Source organism: Prunus mume, linkage group LG6 (genome assembly GCF_029339155.1).
Source record: "Prunus mume cultivar Tortuosa linkage group LG6, ASM2933915v1, whole genome shotgun sequence".
NCBI lineage: Eukaryota > Viridiplantae > Streptophyta > Magnoliopsida > Rosales > Rosaceae > Prunus > Prunus mume.
Genome location: NC_142703.1, coordinates 590,984 through 610,157, shown reverse-complemented (window position 1 = coordinate 610,157; position 19,174 = coordinate 590,984). Strand labels below are relative to the sequence as shown.

General features: G+C 40.7%; 2 pseudogenes; both read left to right on the top strand.

Annotated features, from left to right (window-relative positions):
* Nucleotides 1-3,921: 3,921 nt before the first annotated feature.
* LOC148915745 (putative fasciclin-like arabinogalactan protein 20) lies at nucleotides 3,922-4,838 on the top strand (annotated as a pseudogene).
* Nucleotides 4,839-5,794: 956 nt separating this feature from the next.
* Nucleotides 5,795-6,255, top strand: LOC103343860 (egg cell-secreted protein 1.3 pseudogene; annotated as a pseudogene).
* The last annotated feature ends 12,919 nt before the right edge of the window (nucleotides 6,256-19,174 follow it).

Here is a 19,174-nt window from a genome sequence, read left to right as displayed (position 1 = left end):
GGACTCGGTGAGGAGGGGTGGGGGTGTGGTTTGGGCTAAAAGTGGTTTCCATCAACAAAAGGCAGCTGGCGGGAGGTGGGGCCACGGTGGTGGCTCTCGGTGGAGTTCAGCCGGCGCGAGCCCGAGTTGGGTGATGTCATCGTTAACGCTAGCTTTGGCGTCAACCCTTCACTTTGAATTTTTACCGTTGCGCGTGCATTGCACGCTGCGTTACAAAAAATTGCACACTCAGCCTTCTGATAACCGCCAATGGCTAGCTTCCGTGTCACCGTCTGGGCTCTCCGATCTGATTTTTCCTTCAATCCAACGGCAGCCAATTTTGTGCAATAAAAAATGAAAAAAAATCGAATGTTTTTTTGAAAAATACCAAAAAATTACTGAATTTTTTTTCTATAAATACCAACCAATACTCTGTACTTTTAACATCAAATCCTCATACATTTTCTTCTCCTTCTACTATTATTCACTTTCTAGTCAATATTTTTTTCACTTTCAAGTTTTCTTTTTCTCTATCATATTATAGCTTCTTCTATTGAAACCAGAGGGACATGGAGCATGATGAAAGATGTTTTGTTGGTGAGTGTTGGGTCCAAACTAGTCATTGTCCCATAATGGGCAATGAGATAAAATTCTGTCATATGTGGAGAAAAATTCATACCAAATTTTGTGAAAGATCGGGGGTTCAACCTGTATGGAAATGACATTATCTAGTAGGTGGAAAATTCTCAATAAAGAGTTGGCAAAATGGAGAGATGCCTTGGCAAAAGTGATGGATAACCATAGAAGCGGGGAAAATCGTAGCAATGAGGTAAATTATTTGTAATTTTTGTTTTATTAATTTTAATGTCATATTAATTTTTATTTAAATGTTTCTTGCAATCTCTATATTTTGTTAATATTTCTTGTATTTCCAATATTTATTTAAATGTTTCTTGCAATATCTATATTTTTTTAAAATATTTCTTACATTTCCAATAAATTGTTAAAATTTCTTGCATTTTCATTATTTTTTTAATATTTGTTGCATTGCCAATATTTTTTAAAGTTTCTTGCATTTCCAATTATTTATTTATTTTTTATATAGATTATCCAAGCACAAATGTGGTATGGTGCTACTAGGCAAGGCAAAAAAGTATTCAACGATACCCAATGTTGGGAGGCGGTGAAGAATTGTAAGAGATTCTGAATTATTCCAACGGGTCAAACGGTGGTGTTGAACGAGACGCCACTCCATGATTCATCGGCATCGGATTCACCTATGGATTCCCTGATGAGTCAAGATTGACCTATCGAAAAGGAGCCGAGGCCAATTGGGAGGAAGGCGGCGAAGGCGAAGAGAGGGAGTAATTCTACCAATAATGCATCTAAATTTTTGGAGGAAATTTCAAGGCAACAAGCCATGAGACTTGAAATGGACATGAAAACCCAAGAGCACGATAGGGTAATTCAACTAGAATATGCAAAAGAAAGGGAGTATGTATGCCAAGAAAGGGAGTATGTACGCCAACAAAACATTGAAAAAAAGGATCGGGAAACAATGGCCATGGATACAAGCCATATGTCCCCCAAAACAAAACAATTTTGGAAGCTAGAACGAAGGGATGTTATGAGACGAAGACTTTTTCGTGACAATGGACCTAGCAATACGGATTGGTTAAATGATCAAAACCATTAAGTTAGTTTGCTTGCATTTCATTTCATTGTATTTTTTGTTTTGTTTAATAAATTAATGGTAATTCATGTCTTTTATTTTATTAGTTGTATTGATTTTCTTTTAGTGAATAAAGAAAATATTCAACAAAATTCCTTCTTATTCAAAACATTCCATACATAAAAAGCAAACCACAACCAAAGCATAAAAAATAAGCAAACCACAACCAAAGCATAAAAAATAAACAAACTACAACCAAAGCATTACAAAAACAAAGCATAACTAAAAATACAACATAAACATAATAAATTAGAAAAACATCTTCACTTCACTTCATTCACCTTCATTGCCTTTCACCACCCATAAATGCTCCATCAAGTCAACTTGATGTCGTTCATGAATATACGACGATTGCATCTCCGTGTAGCGATCAATCATATGGGGCATGAAACTACCGTCCCTAACCAACGGTTCATGCTGCACTGGTTCTCCATTTGGCCCCATGAGTTTTTCATAAATTCGTGTCAAGGCCGTGTTCATGGGATCTGGTTCATACACTTCATCAACATTGTAATCATACTCATCCTCCACAATCATATTATGGAGGATGATACAGGTCATCATTATGCTCCTAAGTACCTCCTCATCAAACATACACGCTGCTCCCCTAATAATAGCCCACCGGGCTTAGAGGATACCAAAGCACCTTTCCACATCTTTTCTGTAACCCTTCTTGATAGGCAACAAATAATTTTTGCTTATGGGATTGGGGATGTGGAATTGATTTCATAAATGTGGTCCACCTCGGGTAGATGCCGTCAGCTAGATAATACCCATTATGGTAAACGGTATTGTTGATTTCATAGGTGATAGTTGGGGCTTCATCTATCAAAACAACATTGAACACCGGGGATTGACCCAGGACGTTCAAATCGTTTTGAGATCCGGCAACTCCAAAGAAGGCGTGCCAAACCCATGTATCAAATCCAGCAACTGTTTCAAGGATGATACTTTTCTGTCATTTCCTATTTCCGTAATCCCCTTGCCAGTGCATGCAATCAATGCTACCAATCATTCCAGGAAATCCACGAGACTCAGCTTTTTGTAGAAGTCGTTGCGGGTCCACAGGCGTAGGTCTGCGAGTAGTCCACTGGTGTACAAAGTTTCCACTGCATCACAAAATCGCACCAAAGTCTCCAAAATAGTGGACTTCTCCATCCGGGCAACCTCATCCACCTGATCAGCAGATGACCCATACGCCAACATTCGTATCACAGTTGTGAACTTTTGCTCGGGAAGAAGTCCCAAATTTCCAGCACAAATTTTCTTTTGAACAAAATATTCATCATAATTGCAAATATCATGCATGACTTTATTGAACAAATGAGGTTGCATTCTATATCTCGCTCGAAAATGAACATCAGAGTATAGAGAATGTGAGATAAAATAATCTTCCAGAAGATTCTTACCCTGAGAATGTCTATGTCTGTCCACATTCGGGCCACGGCCTTCTCTTGAACCACGGCGGCTCTGGTTTTCTTCATCAAGCAAAGCCACTGTTATGCCAAGTTGCTCATCTAGTTCTCTATGCGCCCTTTTGCTTGCAGCTCGTCTACGCATTTTTTCTCTTGTTTCTGGCTCTTGCCTCTGCAAAACCTCTTGCATGTCTGTCATTAAGAATGGAAAATGACATCTAAAATCTGAGAAATGGAAATGTAGATAAGATTTGGTGTGGGGGGTATGAGCTGAGCCTCTGGTTTTATAGACAAATTTAGGCAGACAGAGATGACACGTGGCGCAATTTTAGATGGTGAAAATCTTATCTGAAATTTGAAATTCATCTGAAATTTGAATTTTGAAATGTATCTGAAATTTGAAACCGAAAATCTTATCCGATATGAATAGTATTGACACGGAGGAACCCAAAAATCTTATCCGAAAATATTATCCAAATTAATTGTTTAAGGAAAAAAATTGTGAAAAAAACAAAAAAATGAATAGTATTTGCTATGGCAAAAGGCAACTACTGGAAACACACATTGTTTTTTGCAAGGGCAGCCACTATTCACGTGAATAGTAGCTTCTCTAGCCCCCCCTTGCCATGGCAAGGGGCAAGCTAGAAGTGCTCTAACAGTCGTCAAATCTTAACCCGTCAAAAACAACCTTCCCTTACAAATTCAGATACTCTCTGAATCTGCAACTACACCTAGACTCATTTGCAAAACCAAACCCCTCTCCAAACTCCAAGAAATGAAGAACAACCTCCAACAATGGCAATAACCCAACTCCTTCTCTCTCTCATCGTCCTCTCAGTTCTCTCTCTCTCTCTCTCTCCTTCTCCCCACCCAAACCTTCGTCAATGCTGCCGAAATCCTTTCAGATTTTGGCTACACCTTCATGGCTCTAACCCTCAACCTCGCCTCTCAAACCCTCCTCCTCTCCCAGTCTCCTTCTCTCACCATCTTCGCCCTCACCGAAGCCACCTTCTCTCACTCTAGTCAGCCATCGCTGAACCTCCTGCAATTCCACATCATCCTCATTTATTTCTCTCTCCGATCCCTCAAGTCCCTACCTTTCGGCGCCAAGATCTCAACTTTACTCTCTGACCACTCTCTCCCCATCACCACTTTAGCCTACGAGTCTCACTCAACAACATCCCCATCATTGTTTCCCTAATTTTCGATGATGGGTCGTTGATAATTTTGGAATTGCGAGGTTCTGGGAATGCGCTGAGGTCAAAAAAGTGCTCTGTTATGGCTTATCTTCTTGAAATGCAATTTCCTGGGTTTTCCTTCAAGTACCAAAGCAAGAGATGACTGTGTTTGCTTTATTTGACCAAGTCTTGATGAACCGAGTTGGGAACTTCAGTGAGCAATCCTCTATCTTTCATCGCCATGTGGTGCTCTTTGGGCTTTTGTGGAGCGATTTGGTGAGTTTCAATGATGGGACGGTGTTGAGGACTAATATGATGGGGTTTACAAACAATATCACTCGATCCCAAGACGTGTTGATGCTCAATGGTGTGTAGGTCATTTTTCCGGAAGTGTATCACAATGGTTGGTTTTTGGTTCATGGAATCAATGAGGTTCTTGAGGTGCCACATAGAACAGAGAGATTGTGGCTCCGTTTTACCAGGGACATAAGAACCCAGAAAAACCGCACATGGGCCTCACGTGTGCAAATTTGACGACTTCTGTTAGGGCCGGATGGAATCTAGGCAAAGTGAGACAATATATGGAGTTTCAAGGGGGAAACTGAGACACTTAGAGTTTCAAGGGGGAAATTGACACTAAAATTGAGTTACGGGGGGCATTTCAATAATTTAGCCTCTCTTTTTTTCCGGTGTGATAACCTCTGTTTGGTTAACGTTGATGCTAACGATGGTTTTGTTGATGTGTATAAGTTGTACACTTGTCCGAATTTTATTGGACCGTAGTACCAATTAGCAATGCCAGCTGGTACTACAATAGTATTGTATAATTTCTCCCTAGTTTGGAGTCCAATAACTACAAATCTAATAGAAATTAAAATTGCAAATGTGGGTTAGGCGAGTTGGTCAAGGTAGTGTGCTTGCTCTTTGCACCCGAGTTCAAACCCCCTCCCTGTACCGTACATTACAATAGGTTGAACATCACCTTTGTCAATTTGAGAAAGAAAAAAAAGAAATTAAAATGTAAAGCAAACATAAATTTAATAATCTAATTATGGGTCTCAATCAATCTTTTGGAATGCGCACGAATAGTGAATACACTGACCAACTTTCGGGAAGTAAACGAATGGTCAACTTGTTTGAACATCAGCAAACAAAACCAGCACTAGCAAGCAAACCAACCATCACAAAGACCATAATTTATCGATTAATTCGTCTGATATATCATTAGTTGGGAATTATGTTTAATTATTTTAGTTCCCACAAATTTTGTTATATGCATCATCAGTTGATGAGTTGAGTCCCATCAACTTCTCCTGCTGTTAAGTAACACATGATCGTTGTCATTATGAGTTATTTTCAACGGCCTCTTCAACACCCAATGCACATAATGGTTTTTTTTTTATTTTTCATTTAATAACACAATCACCTCACCATCTATATAGAACCCTTCATTCGTATCAATCCCTTAGTCATCCACAATCAAAATCAAAATGGCAGCTTACACAACTTTCAAGATCTTCCTTCTCACATCTCTTCTAGCATTGACTATGCCATTCTTAGCCCCAAGTGCTCGACCTTTGAATCCTAACCTAATTCGGTCGAACCTGAACCTCACGGCCAGGTTGAATTTGGATGAAGAATCTTCCAACTTTTGGGACTCTTTGTTTCAGCTCTAGGCATGTTCTGGTGAGGTTGTCATGTTTTTTTTCTGATTGGTGAGACTTACTTGGGTCATAGCTGTTTTGAAGCTATTCGGATCATTGAGCATCAGTTATGGCCTGTCTTGCTTGGCACACTGGGATTTACTGCAGAAGAGACTGATGTAGTCAAGGGCTACTGTGATGAAGTTGATCATGTTAAATCCCCGCCGTCAAATCCACCATCACCGCCATCAAGTCATGATCCTACTAATGTAAAAGTTGTTCTTGGTTTGGAGAAGTTGGTCCCTTGAAGAATTTGGGATCTTCAATCAATAATAGTAACGCATATGGGGTCTCTAGCCACGTTAGGTACTTAACTAGTAGGGTCTATTTTGTGCATGATCTTAATTATGTTTTAGTATGAATCAATCGCAATGTTTTAATGGCTTAATTGGTCTCACCTTTATGAGTGTATTATTATTTAAGACTAAATGATTTGGATAATCAGTTGCTATCGAATTCTATATGCAAAGCACCATATTTTTTCACTTAGTTACAGCAAGGGAAAGGGGATTCAACAAAAAAAAAATGAACAATATGATTATTTTCTCAACGCTATATGCGTATCCATATATTGAGCTGTTAATTAAGTCTGGCTAAGATTTATACTACTAGAGCAAGGGGTTTATAGCTTATGTAGTTTAGAGCATTTACCCTGCATAGGTCCTAGGTTCGATTCCCTCCTCGCTCAATATCGCTCGTATAAAAAAAATTAATACCACTAGAAAATTATATAAAAGTTATATACCGAGTAAACGATTAACAATGAAATACATGACATGCTAAAAGAAAACCGGCTATATACAGTATCCTTTAAACAAAGAGTCTTACTTGTACACTCAACATGCATCAATTCTCAAACACAAAATACTAAGTATTCATCATAATTAAACATCACACAAATAATTAAAGGGATGACACTGCATAATTAACCACTTAAATAGGTAATCAATGAAGATCGATATTAATTAATTGAGATTATTTAGAAGAGGTGGTGGTGCTTCTTTCCATGAGACTCTTCCTCTTCTCTCTGTGACTCTCTCTCCTCATGATGCTCGTGGAAAGCATACCCAGCCAAACCAACTGCCCATGTTGCACCAATCTCCTCCTCTATCATGTGCCTACGAGCATGCTCTAGGTCTTTCTTTGCCTCATGCTTCTCATACAGCTAAAAAAAAAAAAACAACTTAAGGGTCAAAGTTGCCCTTAGTCAATTGGGCCAAATCCTAAAGTTCCTAGAGGTCCAACAACGTCTACTGAACACGTCCTGAAAGTTTGGTCAAGATCCGGCTGTTGGATTTGAACTAATCGTACGATCGGACTGCGATTGTTTCGCCTAACCCTAGACTCAAAGATTTGGAGTATCCGGGACTCCGATTCTTGATCCGTGAATTCCTACACTATCCCAGAGGCATGAGGAACGACATATTTGAAGTTGGAACCAATCCAATAGTTCGAACCTATTGAACCCGAATATCGCCTATTAAGCATAATATCAGTTCGACTGTCATACAACAACCAAATTCGAATCCGAGCATACTGTCATGCATGCACCGCCACACATGCCGACAGCGTGGGTAGCTTAAAAAATTTTCGGCAACGAAAATTTCTCAAATCACCCAACAATACCTATACCTATACATTTAGACTAACAAGGGGAACACTTTTTGTTGTTCGACCATGGCCAAAACATGACCAGAGCTAGATGAAATCACCGCTAAACCGCCGGCCTAATATGTGTATATTGAATGATATGTAAAACCTCAAAATCGATCTATAATACCTACATAAACAAATAAATCAGGAAGAATAGATGAAATTTCATACCTCACTAGATGAAAATGGCAACCGGAGTCACCGGAAATGATGTCGATAACTTCAAAAATACCCGAACTTCCAGTCGTTCTAGTTTAATTTCCTTGGGTTTTTGAGCTGGGAAAATGGGTGGGTTAGATAGAGGATGTTGATACGAAACTTTTGCAACCTATTTCACCTAAAACGGATGTCGGACAGTGACAAAATTGCCACCTGAGAGAAGGAGAGAGAGAGCTAATCTGTTTTTAAAATCTGACTTCAAAAAATTTACGGTTATGCCACTGCACTTCCGTTGACCATAACTTCTTCATTAAAACTCCAATTTGAGCCCACTACATGTCTACGAACTCATGAGAGTGAGCTCTATGCAACAGTGCCACTCACTGGTTTGGCACTATTTCTGAGGAAATGGCAAAACTATTCAAAGAAGATGAGGCTCCTCTGTGTTTCCAAAGCACTACAGTGCGGCCTCTCATACAGGTCAGCTAGAGTTTGAGTCGATCCTATCCTTCCGGTGAAGTGAGGAATAGTGCAGTGAAGTGGCCAGACTGGATTGATAGACTCCTCCTGAGGTATGAAGATCACTGAAGGAGGGCTGGTATATACAATGCCATCCTTCTGTCCAAGCAATTTGTGAATAGGGATGAGAATCTGCTAGTTGCTGCCTTGTGCTTCTGGAATTCTGCCAGGCAACACTTTTATTTTCGTGTCGGCTCAATGACTCCAACTCTGCTGGATATGGCCCAAATTTTTTGGGTTCATACCTCATGGAAGACTTGCTGATGCAGTTGGTGATTACCACAGAAGGAAGAATCAAGAGAAGCTGGCAAAGCCATTCACCATCTCCCCTGCCACGATCAACCAGAACTGCTCATTCTCCAATTATTTGAAGAAGTTTAGAACTGAGAGAGATAGAGATCAGCAACATATGATGTTCCTCCTGTATTTTTTGAGTATGTTCGTTTTTTCCCAACCGCTCTTGATAGTTACTGCTTGAATACAAGCATCTGCGAAGCTCTGCACAACCACACCGATGTGGGGCTTGGTCCCACAGTTCTGACTCATCTGTACAAGAACCTCCATAGCGCCACCTTGGAGAATCCATTGAATATCTCTGCTCCTGGCGCATTCTGGATGATCCAGGTTTGGCTGCATGTCTACTTCCCAGAATTGAGGTTTCCAGGACATTGTTCTACCTGAAGACCAAGTCATGGCTCATCGCTTGATGTCAGCAGAAGTGCCCAAGTGCTCAATTGAACAATATTTGATGTTCTTTAGGCATTGTACTAAGAGGTCTACTGCTCAGTGGCTAGTAGTGCTCAGAAGGACCTATCCTTGGTTTTAGCTGGATACAGGCTCTTTAAGAAGGAGCAGAAAAAGAAGAAGCCAAAATTAAGATAAGGAAGAAGTTCTTGAGTGTGATGCTGCCCCGGGATATGCCTTTTGGTGGGGGAAAGCCTTCTAATTACCATTTGGGAGCAGAAGTCTATCATCCCAACTTCACATGCCAGGTAGCTTGGCTGTCCTCAGCTCATTCCTCTCAAATCTTACAGTGTAATCGTGCTACCTCATGAAGGGATTCGGATGACCTGGATGTGCACAAGAACTGCAGATGCTCGGTGAACAAGATTAATAATAGTGTGGATGCCCTCTATCCATCCTGGGAGCCTAATTCCTTCAGTTATGGAGAGTTTGATGCTTGGTGGAAGGCTCGGTTTGTTGATCTGACATATGCTAGCACTGTTGTGAAGGTGCTTTTTGCCAATTGGGATGTTGGAACTGTCTATGCAAAGCCAGAAGCCAAGAAATTCATAGTGCAGATGGTCAAGGGCATAAATGCTCAAGTGATTGAAGGTAAAATTGCCAGTATTGCTAATTTTGGTTTGGATTTCTGTATTCTGAGATATGTCTTAACTCTGTACATCGGTTGTTTCAGATCCATCTATGACAAGCAATCTTGGGGACAAGCTGTCCAAGCTGAGGAAGTGGTTGGTAAGTTCCTAAATTCCGTCTTTATGCTTTTTCTCTTTGGGTGGCTTGCTCACTTCCCTTTATTGTGCATACATCATTGCCTGGAGATCTGGAGCTCCTTTTAGGGATAAAGAGGATCAGTATGAATCTTTGGCAGAGAAGGCTCCAGAGGTGACTCCTTCTACCATAAAGAACAAGAGAAAAGAGACTACCCAAGCTTAGGGTAGTACTATCCAGCCTAATCTTCTAGGTAAACTTCGGAGAAATAAACTCTTGCGGCTTTTTTTCAGTCCATTTTTTTTGAAATTTCAACCTTGTTCTCTGTATTTTACAGTTGAAAGTCCTATCCTCCTACTACTAAGATAAAAAGGCTTAGAAAAAGAGCTATAGTGAAGTCTAAGGAGACAGAAGAGCCTGCGGTAGTTCCTACTGAGCAACCTCACGAGACTCATGAAGAGCTGCGAGAGGCTTTTGAGGCTGTGGAGTAAGAGACAAATGTCTCAAAAGGAGACAAGGAGAAATTCAAAGAAGGAGAAGAAGGGGTAAGATTCCTTTTTAGTTTGTTTAGCACAGAATTGGTCCATCTTGTATTGTATTTCTTTTGACTTGACTTCTGTCCATCTATTAGGAGGAGATCCTTGCAAAAGTGATAGCAGAAAGGATCGAGCTGGCCAAAAAATAGCAAGAGGTTCAAAGGATAGAGCCTACAAGTTCAGAATTGGCCCTATTTGATGAAGTGGATGCAGAACACTCTGTTGCTATTCTAGAACTTGAGGTAGCTTTTATTGTCCCAAACCTGTCTTGGTTTCTTTAATTCTGTCTAGTCTTGTTTCTTCTGAACAATGTTTCTGCCTTTCTAGGTGGAGGAAGATAGAACTGCTGGAGAGTTGGCTGTGGTGACCAGTCCTCTCAAACCTCCAATTATGGCTGTAAGTGTCATCATGCTTCAGCTTCCTTCTTTCTTTATCCTAGTTTTGCACGGAGCTAATTGAAATTCGTTTCTGCATATGCCACAAACTCCTTTGCTTCTGAGTTCTGTAAGACTACTCATGAAGCCAACTCGGCTGATTATAAAAAACAAAAGGCTGAACTGGATGTTCTAGTTGTTGATTATAAAGAGACCAAGACTGCTGTTGACAAGCTGGAGAAGCATATTGAAGATCTCCAGAAACAGTTGGCTACATTGAGGGAGAGAGGCGAGAAGAATCTTGGGCTGGACTGGGAGCAAAAACTAAGGCCACTTTCATTGTGCAAAGTAAGGTCTCAGCTTTAAAACCTGCTTAGGAGATTGCAGAGGCCTCCATCCACCAGGGAGTGCTCCTTTCAAAAGAGATGTCTACCAAGAAGGCTGGATTGCAGGAGACTCTCAGGAAATTAGGACTTTAGCTTCTATTTCTCTTGTAATAAAACTTAGTCATGTATTAATGACTATATTTAAATAAAAAGTCCTATTCATTCTTTGAAACTTCATTGTTTTTTTTTAACAACAAAGAAAACCCAGAGTCCAAACAACAAGAAATAAATATTTACAAAACTTGATTGAAACAGTCAATCAAAAAGTTCCATCCCTCTCTTCTTTGATTCCAGGATCTATTCGTACTGCATGTGAATCCCACATAGTTGGATAGAATTTCTTCAACCATTTTCCATTGATTGGTGTAGCATGGATGTCTCCATCTTGGTCTTGTAACATGTATGCCCCCAATCCAAGGACTTGCTTAATTATGAAAGGACCTTCCTATATGGGTGACCATTTTCCATAACCAGCCACATGTGTTCCAAGGGGTAGAACTACCTTCCAGACAACTTCTCCTTCTTCAAAACTCTTGTTTATAACTCTCTTGTTATAGGCTCTTGCCATAGCCTGTTTTCCTGCTAAGAGTTTGTTGAGGGTATCAATTCTACTTGAATCCAGTCCTTCAAATTCTAGCAACATTGCTTGCGAGTAGTCTTCTTTGACTAAATTATGTTGCTGGGCAATTCTGATGGACTGAATTGCGATTTCCATGGGCAGAATTGCATCATGTCCATATGTTAGAGTATATGGAGTCATGCCAGTTGCTTCTCTTTTTGAAGTTCACTAGACCCACAAGGTTTCTGACAGCTTTTCATGTCATTGCCTTGGATTTTCCTCAAGCATTTTCCTGATGATATTGATGATAACATTGTTGCTTGACTCTGCTTGTCCATTTTCCTGCGCATGGTAAGGAGTGGATTGAAGTAGCTTGATTTTGAGCCCTTCTGCCATATCTTGCATTTCTCTGGATATGAAGGAAGTTCCCGTATCAATGGTGATTGATTCGGGTATGCCAAACCTGTGCACAATCTGTTCTTCTATGAAAATAATGATCTCTTGAGATGTGGTGGACTTGACTGTCTTGGCTTTCATCCATTTGGTGAAATAATTCGTAGCTACTATGATAAAACAATGTTGTTTGCTACTGGCTGGATAGATTTTGCCAATGTGGTCCATCGCTCATCTTTTGAATGGCCATGGCTTAACGACTGGATTCATGAGAATTGAGTAGGCTTGCTGGATTGGACCATGTCTTTGACAAGCTTCATATCCCTTGGAATACTCTGTGCAATCCTTCATCATGGTATGCCAGAAGTAACCATATCTTCTAATTAACCAACACATCTTCCTTCCGCCTTAATGTGCTCCACAAATTCCCTTATGGACTTCTCCCATGGCTTTCATATTCTTCTTTTCCCAAGCATCTCAAAAGCAACTCATCTTTGGTTTTCCGGACCAACTCTTCATTCCACATGACATAATTTAAAGCCATGATTCTTACCCTTTTCTCATATGGGAGGGTTGGATATTGTAGATAATTAATTAGGGGCAATGTCCAGTCCTCCTCACTCATCATGGCAGAATTGACATCTATCTCCTTCCCTCTAGTTAGAACGATGGCAGACTTTTCTTTCCTACCTTGATGATTCTCTGTACACAATCATCAGACATCTGTACTCCTGTTGCTATCTGGGCCATCCAATTAGCTGCAAGGTTTTCTTCCCTTGAAATATGTTCCTAAGTGGCTTCCCTGAATTCGGCCAGGAGATTTCTGGCTGCCACTAAATAAATAGCTAAGGAGGGACTCAAACACTTTTACTCTTCAGCATTCTATTTCAGGTACAAGCATGGAATCTCCCAGGATTTCCTCAGTTGGTTTCTGGCTCCACGGTATTTCGAAACTTATGATCAAAGCTTCGTATTCTGCTCTGTTATTGGTGCACTGGAAATCTAGTTGGAATGAATAATAGTGTCTGATTCCTAGTGGATCTTCTAAAACAATTCCTCCTTTAGAGGCTAAATCAGTTTTAGACCCACTGAAGTACAGCTTCTAGGAGGTGAGATGGATTGAATAAATGGGATTATTGAGACAGGTGTGAGCTCTGGTCAGCAGATCTGCATTGGCTATATCCATGGAATCCATATTCTCAATTTCTTCTCCTGGATGATCTGCCAAAAAATCTGCAACAACCTGTCCCTTGATGGACTTCTGTGGAACATATCTGAAGGCAAATTCTGATAGGGCCAAAGTCCATTTACCAATTCTCCCCCTCAAAATTGGTCTTGTCAGCATGTACTTAATTAATGTCTGAGCTTTATAGCAATAAAGTATAAAGCCAAACAAAGCCTTTCAATTCCAGAATATTTCCTTTCTACTTCTGTCAGAGTTTTACTCGGGTAGTAGACAGCTTGTTCCTTTCATTCTTTGTTATCTTGAAATAAAAGACTCCCAATGGATTCTTCTGATGTAGAAACATATAATTTGAGTGGTCTGCCTCTCTTTGGTGGGGACAGAACTGGCGGATTTGAGAGGTAATGCTTGGTTTCCTCAAAAGCCTGCTGGTGCTACTCTTCCTATTTAAATGTATGTTCTTGTTTTAATCTTAACAAAGAGGAGAAATGCTGGATTTTTCATGCATAATTGGATATGAATCTTCTTAGAAAGTTAATCTTCCCGAGGAGACTTTGTAATTCTTTCTTGTTTCGAGGTGGCAAAGCTTCCATGATAGATTTTGCTTTGTTCTTGTCGATTTCTATTCATCTTTGGTGGACCAAGAAACCTAAGAAATTGCCAGCTTGAACCCCAAAAGCGCATTTCTTGGGATTCATTTTTAACTTGTGTTGTCTCATTCTTAGGAATGGTTTCTTTAAATTTGATTCATGATCTCCTTTTCGGGAGATTTAATCACCACATCATCTATATATACCTCTAGATAATGGGCTATCAGGTCATGGAAAACATAATTCATTGCTCTTTGATAAGTAGCCCCTGCATTTCTTAATCCAAAAGGCATTACAATGTACTCAAAAATGCATATATGTCCTGGACATATGAAGGAAGTCCTGTGGATATCTTCTTCTACCACAATTATCTTATTGTACCCTGCATTACCATCCATGAATGATAGCATTTGGTTATGAGCAGCTCCATCTACCAACATGTCTACCATTGACATAGGATATTCGTTTTTGGGAGATGCTTCGTTTAGATTTACTGTAATCCACGCATGATTTTGACTGCTCATGTCTTTCTTTTAAGAACTGGTACAATGTTGGATAGCCAGTCAACATAAATGGCTAGCCTGACAAAACCTGCTTTGACTAGTCTTTCTATTTCCTCATTAACTTTCAGTTCTGTCTTCATGGACATTCTTCTTCAGGCCTGCTTGACCGGTAGGTATCCTTTTTTTATTGACAATTTGTGCTCTACCAATCCTTTGTCCACTCTAGGCATTTCATGATAATGCCATGCGAAACAGTCTTTAAAATCATGCATAAGTGCAATGATTTCATCCTTTAATGGCTCTTCTAGTAATGTGCTGATGAAAGTAGGTCTAGGATCTTCTTCTGTTCCCAAGTTTATTTCTTGCAAAGGATCCTCCACTTCTGATAGAGAATCATCCAGTGCTGCTGGTGCAAATTCCAATTCTTTCTCTTGGAAATTTCCTTCATGTTCTCTTATACTCTCATGCATGAATTCTGCCATGTTAATGGCTGAATTATGCATAGAAAGCTTCCTTTCTTCCCAATATACCAACAATCTATTTGTAATGGATCAGATTGTTGCAGCTCGATCCATTTCTTGCTAGTTTGAGCTAAACATTAGAACTCTGGAGGTTGAGAATGCAAGGCCTATTCCAGTCCTCTAGAGAACTAGCCAAGCCTTCTTTAATGAGTTTCTGGGCTGTGACATCATGGGAGCGGCCATTCTGGTCGACTCCAAAGAAAGTAAAAGAACCAAGGTCATCATGATAATACCTGGCCTCAAAACATAACGCTGATGGCTGAAATGGTTGTGGTTCGGCCTCCATTATTTCCATGAATCCCTCTTCATGTCAGAGGGCCAACTGTTAGTGTAGGGTAGAAGGAACACATAGACTCTGGTGGATCCAGTCTCTACCAAGCAATGCATTGTTAGTGATAGAAGCGGTGTCTACCACGAAAAAGGCAATCTTTAGCTTTTTGGTTCCTACTATGACATCTACATATAGTATTCCATGAGTCTTGGTGATGCCCCCAGCGAAATTGGTGACCGTTAAGCGTGTTGGGATTAGATCTTTCTTTGTTTTGCCCATCTTGACCAACAACCTGTGAGGCAGAAGATTGATGGATGCACCTCCATCTACCATTACTTTAGGGATATGAACACCTCCGAAGTTTGCAGTAATGAACAAATGCCTAAGATGATTGGCCATTTCCTTGGTAAGTTTGGAAAAGCACAGTTGTTCTGCGGCTAATTTCATGGCAGTTTCGCCTGTCTTAATAACAGGCTTTTGCTATTCTGGTCCTTCTTCCATTCTGCCAACCTTTGCACTTGTAAGTTTTTTGGGATAACACATTTCCTTCCGTGGTGTTTTCTTGCCCTTCAGCTGCTCTAAACTTCTTTTGGCAGGATAAACACCATATTGATGCCCAAATCACCTTCTAATAAGTTTTCTAGTTATGCACCGAAAGCCTGAGTTTCATCATCTAGTTCTCCATTGTATTCCATCTGCTCTTCTCCATATTCCTCTGTCCAATCTTCATGCTCAACTGTTTCGAGGAATTTAGTTTGATCGTCTGCAAATGGTTCTTAATCCAACTATTCCTCTTCGTATTCTTCAGTCCAAACTTCTTGATCTTTTGCCGGAATAAATCTATATTGATCTTGTGATTGTGAAGGTTCCTGTTTTTTAGAGGATAGAGGTTGGTGGATAGGGGACTTATTTGGAACTTTTGTTTCTGTCAACTCCTATGGTTGGTATGTTGTCTGCATTTGGCTTGAAAACACCTTACGGCATTTTCTCATTCCGTGAACTAACATCCGGAAGCATCTGTGTGTATCCCTACTCTTGAGGAAGGTGCAGATGTGCCTCTAGATTCTCCTCTTACGTGTTCGGTTGGCTCCAAAGTTGGTCTGCCATTTCGAGCATTTTAATTGGTATTTCCTTCTTTGGTTGCTCGAGTCACCTTTACGATCGTTGGCGGGCTTTTGATAGGTTTTATGTCGGCTATGTCTCTGGATGGGGTCGGAACCAAGCACTATTGGTATGACGTTCCAATTTTGTCAAAAACACTGGTTGTAGGCTGCCTTTGCTCATGCAGAGTTATCTCCAACTCACTTTCGCATTTGCATCTACTGCGCAGAACTACCCCAGTGAGATGGTTGCCTTTGATTTGACTTGCCTCATTTGTGACTCTTTTGTTTATCTTGCGGTGACTTACTGCTACCAGCTTGCCTATCTCCTATTTTTGCCAATTTAAGTTGACCATGTTAACTTGAGGTTGGGGAAAAGGGACTGTGGTCACTATGGGGGGCTTCTCAGCTAGTTTTAGACTTCCTGCCGTTATGCCTTCTTATACGACGTCTCTGAAAACAACACAACTACTAGTGGAGTAGTTCCAAGAATTGTGTCATTTGCAATATTGTTTACCTTTGAGTTCCTTTGGCTTGGGCAACCTGTGAGGTTTCTCTATTGCTTTTTGGAGTGCTGGTTTGTTTGGAACAAATCCTATTGTAAATGGTGGTGGCTTCTGATCCTTTTGTGGTTTTGTTAGAGCCTTGCAGCTAATAGGATGTTTTAATTTTACCATTTCTGCCACTGCAACTTCCCTTTCTTATGAGCTTTCTGTACCTTCTTCTGTCTCGACTTCAACCAAATGTACTGAGGAAGATGGTGTCTTGTAATATGTGCCTTTTGAGGAGTTTCTCTTATGTTGTTCTTCCCTGAGCAACTCCTCATATTTAGAAGCATTGTCTGCCAATTCTGCGAGGTCTCCAAATAGCATCTCATCAAATCTCTTAAGGCCAGTTTGAGCCATTTGAATGAAGTGTCTTTCTTCCATAGGGATCCGGCATTTCATTTTGAGCTTTCTAAACCTGGTTATGAAGTCTTCGGCAGGCTCGTCTTCACTCTGTTTGAGGGCAACAAAATCACTTATGGTGACTTCTAGCTAAATTCTGAAGTAGTAGTCATGGAAAGTGTTTTCCATCTGTTCCCATGTTTGAATGAAATTGGCTGGTAGGTTAGTGTACCAGATAAAGGCTTGTCCAAAGAGAGAATTTTCAACAAGCCTAAGTTTTAGCAGAGGATTATTCTCTATGACTAGGCACTAGACAGAGAATCTGCCTATATGTTTAACTGATGACGCATGGGTGTCCTCTCTGTTGAACAAAGTGAAGTTTGGTACTTTAAATCCTGGGGATAGAGGCATCTGATCAATATAAGTTGGATATGGCTTTCTATAGGTGGGCCTTTCTCCTCTTCTGGCTTCAGGCTCCATCATCTCTTTGATCATTCTCTGTGGTGCTCCCATGTCATTTAAGGCGTTGACATGGTTAGGTACCGACCTAGTTCTGGCTTATTGTGTTCAGCCCTCTGTTCCATTTTGTATGGTCTGGGTATGACTTCCTCCCTATGTTCCTCTTCCTCTTCGAAATCTGGATGATTTCTCCAGTTTGCTCCTGCCTTGTTCCTGTCATTATTGACAAAAAGGTTGATTCCGCCTTTGCCTCTTGCTAGTAGAGGAAATGGATTGGGGTCCATTCTTCTAGGTCTGTAGGGCAACAAGGCTGGTTGCTTAAGCGAAGTACTACTAGGTGATCGCGTGGGACCACTTGGTTGTGGAATAGGTGGAGGTTACAGCTAGTTATGGGGACTGGGTGGTGCAGGGCCTTACGGAGGAACTGGGGCTTCATGTTCTTGGACGGGAAGGCTCCTCTTCTTTGTCCAGCCTAGATTTCTCCCTGTCCTGGTACTTCAACTATCTGTGCAATGAGAGGATTCTCTTGGTATGACCATGCCAGTCCTAGTGGAGGTCCAAAATGGAGTTCTAGCTGCTGGACCACAACATATGGGTTTGGAATTCTTGCAATAGCAGCCTCACGATCCTTCCTGAACTGCCTGTTGACTTGCCACTACATCACGGTTGTCATGTTATTTAGAGTATCCACGATTCCTTTGTGCTGCAGCCTCTTGTGAACCTGACATCTTGTATCTGGTTTATCCTTCTAGAAACGGACCTGGAACATCTACTCTTGGTGCTGCCATGGGCTTAATGTCTAGCGTCACTCTCCTCTAATTCATGTCCTTCCTAGAGAGCTGCTTGATTTCTTTCCATGGCAAAGCATGGATTCTGGCTAGTATTTCCAATATTCATACACCAAAAGATATCTTCTAGGAGTACGTATACTAAGAGGTCCCACTGGGCGTGCCAAATTGTTCACCTGTTTTGATTTAGTCCTGTGATGGTAAGGTAAAGTTCCTCATTGGCTTGACAACCATTGGTGGTCAACAAGTCAACTTTCTTTTGTGCGTGAGCATTCCACTGCTAGCAGTTTAAAACCCTAGCAGACTTCTAAAAAATTGATAACTTGGGCCCCAAGTTACTGATTCTTAAAGAAACAATTGTGAATTTGGGTGAGGAATATCTCCCAAGTAAGTTCTTTTCTTGCCTTAGACTGGTGAGGACTTAACAATTTTCACAGCACAAAGTAATTCTAGCTAGAATTGATAAAAAACGAAGACAAGCGGTTAGGGAGTGTTTTGGGGTCGACGGTTAGAGAGGGTTTTGGCCCATGGCTTACGAACCAAAGTAGGTAGCTTGAAGCTTAATGGGCCAAAGTTTGGTCCAACCTGATGGTTAAGCCGGCTTTGCCCAACTCGTGTCAAGCAGTCCACCCACAGCCTAGTGGCAACTCTCTCTCTCTCTCTCTCTCTCTCTCTATTTTTATTTGTTTGGCACAGGTCTAGATCTCTCTCATATAACCCTATAACCCAAAATATGTAATCTTTTGTTGCCCAACTTCCATGAAATTTAGTTTGTCCCTTTACCTTATTTTTGTATGGAAATTGTGGTCCTTATCTCAAACTTGTGTGCGGGTGCCT